This window comes from Aricia agestis, chromosome 7 (genome assembly GCF_905147365.1).
Source record: "Aricia agestis chromosome 7, ilAriAges1.1, whole genome shotgun sequence".
NCBI lineage: Eukaryota > Metazoa > Arthropoda > Insecta > Lepidoptera > Lycaenidae > Aricia > Aricia agestis.
The window spans coordinates 12,746,082-12,759,695 of NC_056412.1; positions in this window are offsets into that span (position 1 = coordinate 12,746,082).

The following is a 13,614-nucleotide window of genomic DNA, read 5'->3' on the forward strand; positions in this document are numbered from 1 at the left end:
ATATTGGTACGCAATCGAGCAAAATATTATCTAATGTAGTAGATGTATTCATGTAAGAGATGTATTCATATTATAATATAGTGATTAAAGTAATTCACTTTAGTTATGTTATAAATAGAAACTGTTGTTTTAAGTGTTTTTATCTATATTTAAGCAATTAACTATAAATTGCTGGCTAATAACATAAAATATTATCACAAAAGTACCTACCTGCAATGACACACAATGAAGAAAAGGGGTAAAGAGTCTATACGAGCAATATTATTTTTATATAAAGGCGTGTTTACACCGATCTAATGCATGGTGCAAGTGCACAATGTAAGGGTTGAGAAGGGTTGGGAAGGGTTGAGTGATAGCCGTGTAAACACCGCAGGCGACAGCAGGTAAAAGGGTTTGCCAAATCAACCTGCTTCTCCGTATTGTTAATGACATCGATGTACCATATCAATACTAATATTATAAATGCGAAATTGTGTCTGTTTGTTACCTCTTTATGCTAAAACGGCTGCACCAATTTAGATGGGTATACTTAAAGATACTTTGAAAGACGGGACAAGACGTAGGATACTTTTTGTTGCTGAAAAATGTACGGTTCTCGCGCTATAAACGAATTTCGGTTGAACGTTTCGGGCGAGCGTCATCTAACTTTCTATACATCAGCGATGAAAGCAGGCGAAGTTAGGGTCAATTCAGACCGCAACGCGACGCATAGATGCATTTCTAAATTTGTATTGAATTGACATAATATGTCAATTAAATTGCTTCCTATATTATATAGGCATGTCGCCTCGCGCAATTAAAATCTGTCAAATCCATACTTTATGCCGCGCCGCGCCTCGCCTCGCCTCGTCGCGTTGCGGTCTGAATTGACCCTTAGGGTGTCCACGTCAGAGATGTCAATGATATTGCAATATTTTAGCATCTTAAGTCTGTGCACACAAATAGTGTCTCATTATCTTAGCTGTAGACTGTATTATGTATGCGAATATTAAAAAAAAATAGACCATCCCCATAATTTCTTCGGATTATTTTACCGTCATTCCTCGGGAAGTCGTGAGTCTTCCTAAGCTCTTACATTTACTTCTTCGAGTTATGTTATTACTTATTAATAATGTGACTTCACAATATTTAGGTATATTTTTACGGTAGGTTACAAATACACCTACCCCTTTACTAATAAACGTTGTATAAGCTTTGAATAGTTATACAGTGTTTTGTTCCTGTCACACAAGTGACATTTTAAATTGGATTGAAGACGACAAAACACTGTATAACTATTCAAAGCTTATACAGCGTTTATTAGTAAGGGAGCTAGTATTTAAAATTAAAGTTAAAAAATATATTCTGAGCTATTCAGTCTAAGTTAACAATAAAAGAAAATATTTTGATACACCTATAGGTATTAACATAGGTGTATCAAAAGATTTTCTTTTAATTCTGTTAATATACTTAGGTCTACGAATAATAAAAACTAATTAGTTTTACAGAATTTACAGTAAAGAGAAGAAAGTGATATGTGTAGGATATATTTATGATACATCTATGACTTATGTAGGTACAAAAAATCTAAAGAGGAAAAAAAAACAATCAATTTAAAATTCCTATTTCTGCGTGAGAGAGCTTGCATTTTTAACCGACTTCCAAAAAGGAAGGGAATTATTGTGATATGTTAGATACATATGTATGAAAAAAGTATTTTTTTAAATGAAATTAGGGGGCAAACGAGCAAACGGGTCACCTGATGGAAAGCAACTTCCGTCGCCCATGGACACTCGCAGCATCAGAAGAGCTGCAGGTGCGTTGCCGGTCTTTTAAGAGGGAATAGGGTAATAGGGGAGGGTAGGGAAGGGAAAAGGGGAGGGTAAGGAAGGAAATAGGGGAGGGTAGGGAAGAGAAAAGGGTAGGGGATTGGGCCTCCGGTAAACTCACTCACTCGGCGAAACACAGCGCAAGCGCTGTTTCACGCCGGTATTTCTACTCGTATGAGCCCGTGGTATTTCTCCGGTCGAGCCGGCCCATTCGTGCCGCAGCATGGCTCCCCCACTACTAAATTAACGCAATTTATTGTTATATTTGTGTTATTGCGATAAACAAAAGAAAGCAAGTTATTAATACTTACATAACCAAAAAATAAGTAATATTGTGTGCAAGATATTCCAATAAAGAAAGAAAACTGTTTTTAAAGGTCAGACGTTTATTTTATTTAAATTTGCAGATTTTCGTCCAAGAAACCTTAAGTTCTTCTTAACCAGATTATGTTACGAAGAATCCATACAAATCACTCAAACGAAAAACACACTGCTAAGTTTTGGAATCCCTTCAATGTACTTCATCATTATCCAGGTCTTACGAAAATGTTCTGGAAATAATGCCCAGTTTACATTATTCGGGTAATGCGGTATGCACTGAATGACATTCCAGTGCATTCCAGTGACAGATTACAATCTTGCGCTGGATTAGATTACTGGAATAATTATGACTGGAATGGAATTGAAATAATGTAAACTAGCCATTAAGAAAAAACACCATTTTACATAACACAGCGATGGCTGATCACCTGATTTTCTGACAAGTAAGATGATCCATGCGTCGGATGGGCATGTAAAAAGTCGGTCCTGCGCCACTGGGTTATGAGAGTAAAGGAATAGAGAGTGCTCTTGCGTACTGCGCACACACTTGGGCACTATAAAATTACTCCTGTTTGTTTCAATGAAACCGGCCACCGTAACCGAAACCGGTGTGGGAGCTATTATTATACCTAACACTGCGAGTATCAGAATGACATCGAACCACCGCGAAAATATGATCAGTTGGCGAAGCGATACACCAACCAGACTGCATGAAAAAAGAAATAAGTCTTGTGCCTTGACTAGGCAGACTCCATAGTTCCGTATAGAATATTCTATAGGGGATATACCCGTTTATTCGGTTTTAAACGTTCACCGCTTCATATGAGAGTATAAATCTTTTGCGGATAATAAATAAAAAAAGTAAAAAAAAACAATCAGTTGGTACCCTTTTATTGCGGACGATTGTGAGGCTGATAAAGGGATGAATATGAGCTGTCCGCGGAACTAATTCATAAATGATTGAGATTTCATTTTTTGCTACATTTTATGATTTTTTTACTGCCATAAATCAGTTTACTTGGTTAACATGGGCTTTTGAAGTGTGCTTAGCCATTACAAGAGGTATACACACCTAACAGACGCGTAAACTCATTAACATGTACATACATACAACACAACTAATAAATGTTTTGCTTTGCGATTATTTTTGATATATTTAAATACAAATTAAATAATTTAAGACTGAAAAAAAATAAAAATAAATAATATAATAAAATATGCCCTCGAACATAAACTTTTAACTGTACTTACAAATATAATAAGTTATAATATAATAGTTGGTTGCAGTTAACGGTGTCTTTCTCGAAGTCGTAATGGAATATGTCTATTTGGGGCACATACTGCAGGTAGGTAGACATAACTTCGATAGAGAAACCGATAAGAGGATACAGTTGGGTTGGGCAGCATTCAGGAAGCTAAGCCACATTCTCACGTCGCATATTCCGCAGAGCTTGAAGACGAAAGTCTTCGATCAATGCGTGCTTCCCGTTATGACCTACGGGGCGGAAACCTGGCCTTTGACAGCAGGGCTAGCTCGTAAGTTTTCCGTCGCTCAGCGTGCTATAGAACGCGCTATGCTCGGAGTTTCTTTGGCGGATAAGCTTCGAAATGAAACAATTCGTCAAAGAACTAAAGTCACCGACATAGTGCAGAGAATCAGTACGCTGAAGTGGAACTGGGCTGGTCACGTAGCTCGAAGAACAGACGATCGCTGGAGTAAACTTACTCTGGAATGGAGACCAAGGCTGGGAAATCGGGGTGTAGGTCGACCTCCAACTAGGTGGGACGACGATCTCCGCTTAGTTGCAGGCCCATGTTGGATGCGAGTAGCAGGAGATCGGTCATCTTGGCGTTCATTGAGAGAGGCCTATGTCCAGCAGTGGACGACTATAGGCTGATATGATGATAATATAATAAATATAATATAATAAGTAATTTTATTATAAGAATATCTATTTGTGAAGGCTTCTGAAGATGTATCCTGATAACTTTCGAATACTTCCCTTTACAAAATTATTTCATCTGAAAATTGAAACCCTAATTTTCATGACTAACATAGTTAATTAAAATTTATAACAAAACATAAAAATAAACGTAAAAAGAAAATCATAATATTTTTTGTTTCTTTATTCTTAATAAGCCCTTCTGCGAGGATTATTATAGATCGCAAATAAAGTTCTAAAATATAATAATATTCCCAACAATGACGGCAATCGATCGGCGCAAAGTAGTGATTACTCCTTTCAAAAGACCGGTATTCTGACCCACTTTTAGCCGTTTTTAACAATTTTCTGTCCCCGTTCAAAGCATCCATTGAAAAGCCGGGCGTGAACGAGTTGATGATATTACATTTTTTGTGCAAAAAGGGGAAATTTACGAACAATCCGCTGTATTAACAACAAAACAGCGGTGTTGTGTTCTTTGTGAGTGTTTTTTGCGAGATCGCGTGCGCTTGCGCGTCGGCGGGCGTCCTCGCGAACCCTTCTGGGCGCGGATCGGGCCGGAACCCTTCCCGTGCGCCCTGCGCGCAGCCCTGCAGCCCTCGCGCGGCGCAGCGCTGCGCTTGTGCCCTTTGGCCTCGGAACCCATCCGCTACAATTCGCATGTGTGCGCCGCTCGACAGCTGCACCGGGTTTTTATATACGCTCTCCTATATTTTTTCACAATACGAGCGCAGCGCACCCTTGAAACAGTTTGCGTAATCGATGACAAAACTAAACATTCCGTTCGATGATTTCCGTATTTTTGGGTAAAATAAGATCGACATACAATGACGTGGCTTAAACCAGTTTCGAATACTTTTCGATTTATCAACAAAGCTGGATTGTATGATTCCAATACGATCATTACGAGTTATTCACTGTAGGTTGTAAATTGTAACTAAGTATACTCGTAGGAAACTAATAGCTTCCTACGTCTGGACAATGGAAGACGAACTTGTAATCGTCCCTTGTTCGTCTCGGAATCTGCGACTGACATTTTAATCTTGTGTTTATCGGCGACATTGAAGGAATTTATAATAAATAACTCGGTAATTTCACCAAACTGCTGGTCATCGAAACCTGATATTGGTAAAAAAAATGAAAAGATTTAAACAAGTACAGGTAAAGAATTCATAGGTAGGTGTTATGTTTTTTTTTGTCAGCGAGTTGTTCTGAATAATTTGTATGTGCTAATATGGCATTGTGTGAAAATGCGATGTTAATCTGGCGAGGAGTCGTTAGTTTTATGAGGTTCGGGGCACACCTCGTATATCAGTATAGGTGTGATTTAAATCTTAATAAATAATACAGCGATATCGCCGGTCCCATCGTTTTACTAAGAAACACAGAAGCTGGGAAACTTTAAACTGCCTTTGATCTGCGAGCGAGGTTTACTTAGCCTTTGAAATAACTTAGTTATAACTTGTAAGCAAGTTAAATAAGATATTTCTTGTTATTAACCTACTGCACTATTGCTACGATTACTGACAAGGTAAATGGTAAAGCTGTGGTAAAAAATGTTTAACTAGTTAATAGTTATCTAATTCAAAATTTTAGGATGCGATTGACGAGAATCGTACAAAGGGAAGTAAAATTTGGAACCGACGAAATGGTCAGAGTTTTATGATTATGGGCGAATTTAGTCAGAACTTTCGAATGACATGATAATATAAACTGTACTCGTATTACATAGAATTGAGAAATATTTTTTGATGTAAGTATTATAATATGTATTTTTCATATTCATGAATCATGTATTATATTTTTCAGCGCTTTCTTTGAGCACGACAATTAAATCATCTATAAACAAATAATTTAACCAGTAGATCATAACATTCCAAAAATATATAAGTTTAAAGTAATTGGTTATCCGTTTTACCAACCTTATGCAATATTTCCGTAACACAAAAGAAGTGTAATTCAAAACCAGAAACAAACGTGTCCACTACGAAGGTCTATGTACTATTTACATTCACCCTTCGTATAATTCGACAATAGTCGCTGGACCGGATTGATTTATGCAAAATGCTGCAATTGTCCACTTTTTGCTGGGTAAGGGACGAAGGGTGAACCATAGGGTACGACCGCCCTAAACTTGCAACTCCACTTTTCTGCTGACGCCACATTTCTTACACACACATGACATTTCATTGCGTTTATCCTGTTGGTAGCTAGGTAGATATGTATATATTCTATTTGTTCTTGTAACATTCAATTTCTAGAAAAGTCAGTAGCTCAGTAGACGCGTCTATATAAGTTTCATTTTAAGTTTTAGCAAATTATGTGATTTTTTTTTTAATGAAAGCAGATAATTTGATCTTGACGTGATACATACTTACTCTACCAATATCTCAGTAATATGGGTATATTTTTACAACTCTCAATGTTAAGTATGTACCAATTACTGCATGTTATAATTTACGTTCATAAGTTACATGCGTAAATACAGTACATCTTTTATTACAGCCCTAATATGAAGCACATTAGACCTACCATAATATTCTCCTTTCCTAAAACACAATAAATTACAAAGGTAACGCGAGCTAAAATCATTGGAACCTCACATCGTACCGCGTATATGATAGGAAATATCGATTGAAAAGACACAATTAAAGTAAGAGTTCGTACGTTTGTTGTCTGTGCGTATGTGTTAGTTAGTTTAACCCCACAAAACTTTCATCTCTGGAGACCCTCCGAGGGAGGCCGCCCTCCGAGGGGAGCTGACTTGCTCACCTCTTTCGCCCTCTACGGCTCACTAGTGTTTTTTATTACGCACAAACCTATATACGTATTGTATGGAATATTCGTTCGTATGTAGTATATAATGGTTTAAAACTTCGTGAAATTTACTCTTTTTGACCGACTTCCAAAAATGAGGGAGTAATACGTTCGGCTGTATATATCTTTTTTTTTTGTATGTTCAACGATTACTCAGCCGTTTATAATTTTCCTGAAGCGATTTTTCTGAAGAATTTGAGGTAAATGCTACCAAAAAAGAAAGGATTTAACCTGGTGCGAAACCAGGTTAAATCCTGGATCCGAAGGTACCCAACAGAACTTTTGAAACCTTATAGATTACATGTTCGGGGATTTTGGCGTTATTTAAACAACTAAAAGCATAAGCCAATATAATATCAATTTGATTAATCATCATCACCACAACCATAATTATACCATAGGCCATCACATTATGACGCAATTATTAGTACTTTTCGTGATATTTTGCAAAGAAGCTGATGTTTTTGATGATTATTTCGCTGTTTGTGAACCGATTTTTAAAATACTTGTGTTGTTGTATCTATACATATTATTATAAAACAAAGGCGCTTTTTTTTCCCTCAAGTCCCTTTGTTCCCTTTAGCGCGCGTTCAGACGTGCGCGTTTTCTGCGCGTTTTTTGCTCGCGCGGATTCAGCACATGTGAAATTGCTATGAATGATGAATCCGCGCGAGTAGAAAACGCGCACGTCTGAACGCGCACTAAATCTTTAAAACTACGCAACAGATTTTGATGATTCTTTCAGTGTTAGATAGCCCATTTATCGAGAAATGCTATAGGCCAGAGGTTCCCAAACTGTGCGCCGCGGCACCCTGGTGCGCCGTGGAAAGGCAAGGGGGGCGCCGTGAGTCCTCCATCCTTACCCGAAACCACAAATTAAAAAAAAATCAATTCAATAAAGCAGGTAGATGATTAAACATATTTTGTTTATTTTAATTTACCTGCATAACTTCATTAAAGGTTTATTTACGTAGCTTTTTCTAATAGCTAGGTAGAGTAGGGCGCCGTGACAAAATATTGACGTGCAACTGCGCCGCAGGCTGATAAAGTTTGGGAATCCCTACTATAGGCTATATTTTATCACGCTTAAGAATTAGGGGCGAAGAAATAGAGGAAAATGTGCAAAAAACAGGGAAAATTATTTGAAAGGGCTAACTTGGACGCGCTAATCTCAGGAACTACTGGTCCGATTTGAAAAATTATTTCAGTGTTAGATAGCCCATTTATTGAGGAAGGCTATAGGCTATATTTTATCACCCTAAGACTAATAGGAGAATGTGGAAAAAACGGGGGAAATTATTTGAAAGGACTTATCTCGCGAACTACTGGAGCAATTTTTATGTTATTTGGCACAGAATAGTTAGTTCCCGAACTGGTGGTAGGCAACATGTAGTTCAACATTCTGAAAATATTTGCTTCAAATTTATTCAGAAATAAAACAATAAAAAAAACAGATAAGAAGTAGACTACGTGAAGGATCATAGGCTATCGATTTTAATTATTTTTTCAGTGGCTATATATTTTATACCCGTGCGACGCCGGGACGGGGCGCTAGTAGGATATAATCTTAATTTTGTATAACAATTACGAAAGTGGTGATCTGATGATGGGATCTATGAGCAGTCGAGGTAAATCCTTGAAATTTATTAAAAATCAAACGGCGGTTAAGAAGTTGTCTCTAGTAATTTAAGGATAAGTTACAAACAAGTGAAATTTCAGACAAAGCTGTCTCTTGATCCCAAGGTACTGAACAGAACTCCTGAACCTTTAAATATAAAAGTTTGAAAATTGCAGCATCGCTTAGATAACTGCAAGCAATTACCACAATTCCGCTTACAGTAACATAATGTGAATATGCAGTTAGCATTCGTAGTGGTTATTTAGGTACGCATGAAGCCTTATCTTGTAGATAACTAAAAAGAGAAAAAATATTATTTTTTAACAAAAAATTTAAACCGACTTCCAAGGTAAAAACAATATTCTTGAAAATATAATTTAAAAAGTATGAAATAATTCTTATTCTTCATTAGCGTCTTTTTCGAAATTCGACTAAACCTCAGTCCTTAACCAATTTTTTTGTCGATTTTCATTCGTTTGAAGTCGGTACTGGCTCAGTTCTATGTCAAGTAGGTATCTCGGTTCTGGGCTGGTACCCGACTTCAAACGAATGAAAATCGATAAAAGTTGAGGACTGAGGTTTAGTCGAATTTCGAAAAAGACGCTAATGAAGAATAAGAATTATTTCATACTTTTTAAATCATATTTTCAAGAATATTGTTTTTACCTTGGAAGTCGGTTTAAATTTTTTGTTAAAAATAATAATTACTTTTAAGATATTAATAATGTACTTTGAAGATGTTTTTGGTTTTATTTCTTTGTTATATTTTACACTTTGAAACTCTACATCTTAGTTAAAATCATTTCTAGACGCTAGAGTCAAACAGTGATCACTTTTCGGTACTTTTCTACGATCTCCCTTATGTACGCTAGTTTTCGTATGTGTAATGTGTATTAGTGAGTAGGTTCATATTTTTTTGTTTCAGTTAGATGCTAAGTTCTACTTGAGGTATTTTGGACAATGAAAGCTATCTGATGTACTCAAAAACATTTAAGGACTACTTTACTTTAATTTAATAAAGAGTTTGGTAGGTAGGTGGTAATGTTTGAATTTGTCAAAGTCTTTATTAAATTAGACTAATGTTAGGTACGCACAATATGTGGTTTTGCTCGATAGTTTTACTCGAAATCGAGTAATAATTACTGTGTGGACCACAGAACTGACAGCTCGAAGGCTCGCATCGAGCCCGCTTGATGGATTTAAATATATCGATTTAGAATAAAACTATTGAGCAATGCTGAATGTGTGGACGAAATCCCGAGCCGCGTGTTTTGCTCGACGTTATTGCTCGATCGAGCAAAACCGTATGTGAGTATTTAGCATTAGTCATCATCATATTACTCTGAGTGTGGCTGTAAAAGTCTCTTTTTTGCAAAAAAATACTTGAATTGAATTAGTTAAATTAGTAGTTCATTCAGATTCCAAATGCTGTAGTCCAATATTATATCTTTTATACCAAGTACCTACAATAGGTACTTAAATTCTAGAACCATACAATGTTACATAACAAACCCTTTATTGATGAAGAAAACATTCTACCTACCAAACAATTCTTTATAAAAATATCTTTTGTACTAAAAAATCGTAATGTCACGAAACTTACCCTAGGGCCAAACACGGCTAATAGCACAAACATTGCGAACTAAAGGGTTTTTAAAGACATATTGTGTCACTTAAAGAAGCCACTTATCTCGAGGCGCGGTGCGCACGGCAGTCGGCACACACCGCGCCATAAAAAACCGCTCCCGGCGCAGAGTCGTGCGCGTGCGCATCAGACACGCAACAATTCCGCCGCGGGGACGATTTTAACTTAAAAAAGCATTTTATTTTTTAAAAATACTCTTCCCCCGTTATTTCGTCGAATTAAAAAAGCCGTAATGTGTCGTCCGCGCGCGCCGGCTGAAGATTTGTCGCGCTCGCGCATGTGTTTACGTTCGTCCCCTCGTGATTCTCCGTTTTTAACAAAAATCAAACCACCCGATCCGCCGATTAATATCTCCGGGCAAAAAATCCGCGTAATTGTCCTCGGACTTTAAAAAGGAGCGGCTGGACGTTATGGGGTCAGCGCGGAGGCCGGCTCAACGGTTTTTGTCCCCCAATTTACAAAAAGGGACAGGTCGTTACGCGGCATCTCGCCGTATGTAAGGACCTAATGTAAATTTACAGAATGAGAATTTAAATAAGTCGGCGAGGGGCCGCGACGTCGAGTAGCCGTTATTAATACCCGTAGGAGCTTATCTTTTTATCTGAGTCGTATTTACCTTCGTTTATTTAACGACGCGATCACTCAGTCACGCCGGGATGGAATAAAATCGTATTTTGTGTTCGGCGATAAATCATACGTCCAGAATCACACAGGAAATTAACATGGATCCAGTTTTCCTCCGGGTGAAGTCGAAGATATCGGCAATAAATAAAATTGGCCAAAGAAGTGTGAGGGCGGGCGGCGCGCTGGGCGGAAACACTAAAAAAGCGCACGAACTACTCGCATGGTATATCCGATGCTTGAAATCATATAGCGTAACATACTTCAGACTGTTTATATTATATTCTTGCAAATATTATGATATACAAGTTATGTTTTTTTTTTCATATATTCCAGTAAATTACTGAACAAGGCATGTTTTGAAGCTTAGAAGTTTGAATTTGAAAACGAAGTTGTAGTGTGTAGAGAGTAGTAAACTATGATTATTTTGTTAAATACTTATTTGTAAAGGTAACATTTGTGTTGGATGACACGTGGTCCGGGGATAGCATTAACTTTAAATATCATTGAAATGTTGTTTTTAAAATCAATCTTTTGAGTTTACCTACTATACGAGTATAATAATAATGCTTTACTTTTCTTGAATAAATGCGCTGTAGCTACGCGTATGTTGTCCGCTCCACAAAAAACATCGTACACAATAATAAGATATAGTGTATTAGTGTGTGGAACAGCGAGGGAGGAAGGGTGAGGGCCGAGGGCTGCGGGCTGCGGGCGAGGGACGAGTTGCATGACCCGACAACAACCGGCAGATTTACATCGAAATCTCGTTAGCCGCCGCGCCAAATCATCCACAGCACTATTTTCCTTGCGGCTACTGTTTAAATTAAGATGTAAAGAACTTTCTTCGCTTCTGAAGATCCTGCTGTAGGTAGGCTAGAAAAATAGACATACATCTTTATCTTATATCTTTAAACGAGCAATTCTTGTATATTATAATTGGAATCTCGAATCGGCTCCAACGATTTTCATGAAATTTAGTATATAGGAGGTTTCGGGGGCGATAAATCGATCTAGCTAGGAATCATTTTTAGAAAATGTCATTTAATTCGTGTTTTATCGAATACCGAGCAAAGCTCGGTCAAATAGCTAGTATTAATATATGCATGACGTATCTTTTATATCCATATGGCTGTTGCTTTTTTATTGAGATACGTAAAATATTAGCGGATATTTTTTGTCATTAATTTGCGACATATCTAGTGTGTTAAACATGAGCGCTACTCACTAATACCTGTAATCTGCCACTCATAACCGGGCATGTACTAGTAACTAGAAGCTATGGCTATGTATAACAATAGTCGATACGCCTCACATAGGTACGCGGCGAGGGTAATTCCCTAACCCTTCACCATCCCTTAACCCTTTGAGTGGTGTGGGTCGGGGGCGGGCGCGGAAGGGTTGCCGCCCGGCCGGGGGCGGCGAGGCGGGGGGCGGGGGAGGCCCCATCCCGCGTTTTACGACGAGCGTTTTTTATCGTACGTTACTATCGTTTTTCCTTTTCTATTTTTTATGTTTATTTCCTCGAGATCATAAATTATGTTCGAAAGGGAAAGCTCGGCCGGCGACGGGACCGCGGGAGCGTTTCTGTTGTTTTTTATGGTTTCGGAGGTCCGCCGGGGGCTGCAGTGTCGTCATGGCGACTGCATCACATTAAGGGGCGTATGCCGTCGATGGCCGTAAATAAACAAGATATTTGTTGTTGTAACGCGATCGCTGGCGGTATTCATGCGCTGTTTGCGTAGCGGCGTGTGTACACCCCGCTACACTGCTGGCCGCCGGCCTGTAACTCTACCCACTAATTGTATTTATCGTGTAACGAGCCATCACAAACAGCTCCAGAAACGAGAGTCTATCATGTTCCAAATTGTTGTTTGTCTCCAGTTAAACAAACATGCTTATATTATAATGTAAGCGCTATTCGGCAGTCTTAGTTCACGAATCGCGTTCTAAATAAGAGTCTAAAGCATAATAGCTACGATTCGAAAGCATATTTTAATTGTATAAATAGTTGAGGAATGTTTTTACTATTATAAATTATTTCAATAATATACTTTTGTAATTCACAGAACCGCAAGGCCGCAAATCGCAATTAAATACAAAGTTAAAGAAATTCAACGTCCGAGGCGATTACAGAGACGAGCAGGACAAAAACTGTACGAAGCAAAATTACGTTCCCCGTTTACTGTTCAGTTATGTTTCTTATGTTTGATAAACCACAAAACCCTAACAATATGGATGTTTGGCAGTTAATTGCGTACCCTTGCCCGCTACAAAAAACACGCCATATTGCGTCCAGCGGCCCAACCACCCGCGAAAGAGAAATTTACGAATAAAGGCGGAATAGTTACACGCTGCATTTAAAATTAGAACCCTTTAGGGCGCCACGCCGACAGACAAAGGGAGAATGGCAAATTGACGGCAGGTAGCGAATATGCCAGAGTGACTCCGATAATTACGAGGGTTCTCTTTAATAAATGGCTCTTTTTCCAAATTACTATAGGCCGATCGCGCCATACGGCGTACCGCGTACCTGCCGCCAACCCTTCGGAAATCTATTACGAAGGAGTGTGTTGGAAACACTATAATAATTTTATCAATTATCAAAATTGGAGATTAAAATCGTTTTACGACTGGACAATCAAATATAATGAAATGAAAGTTTGTTTTCGAAATCTGCTTTTAACTTAATTTAAAATCTAGAAATGTATAAGTAGCAATAATTATTAAAGCACGTTGTTTAAAATGTTTCACGCAGATTTCTTTAAATTTTAAAGGCACTTTATTGTAATTACGATATATTCTGCTAGTTTTTTTATTACTTTTTTTTGATTAAAATTC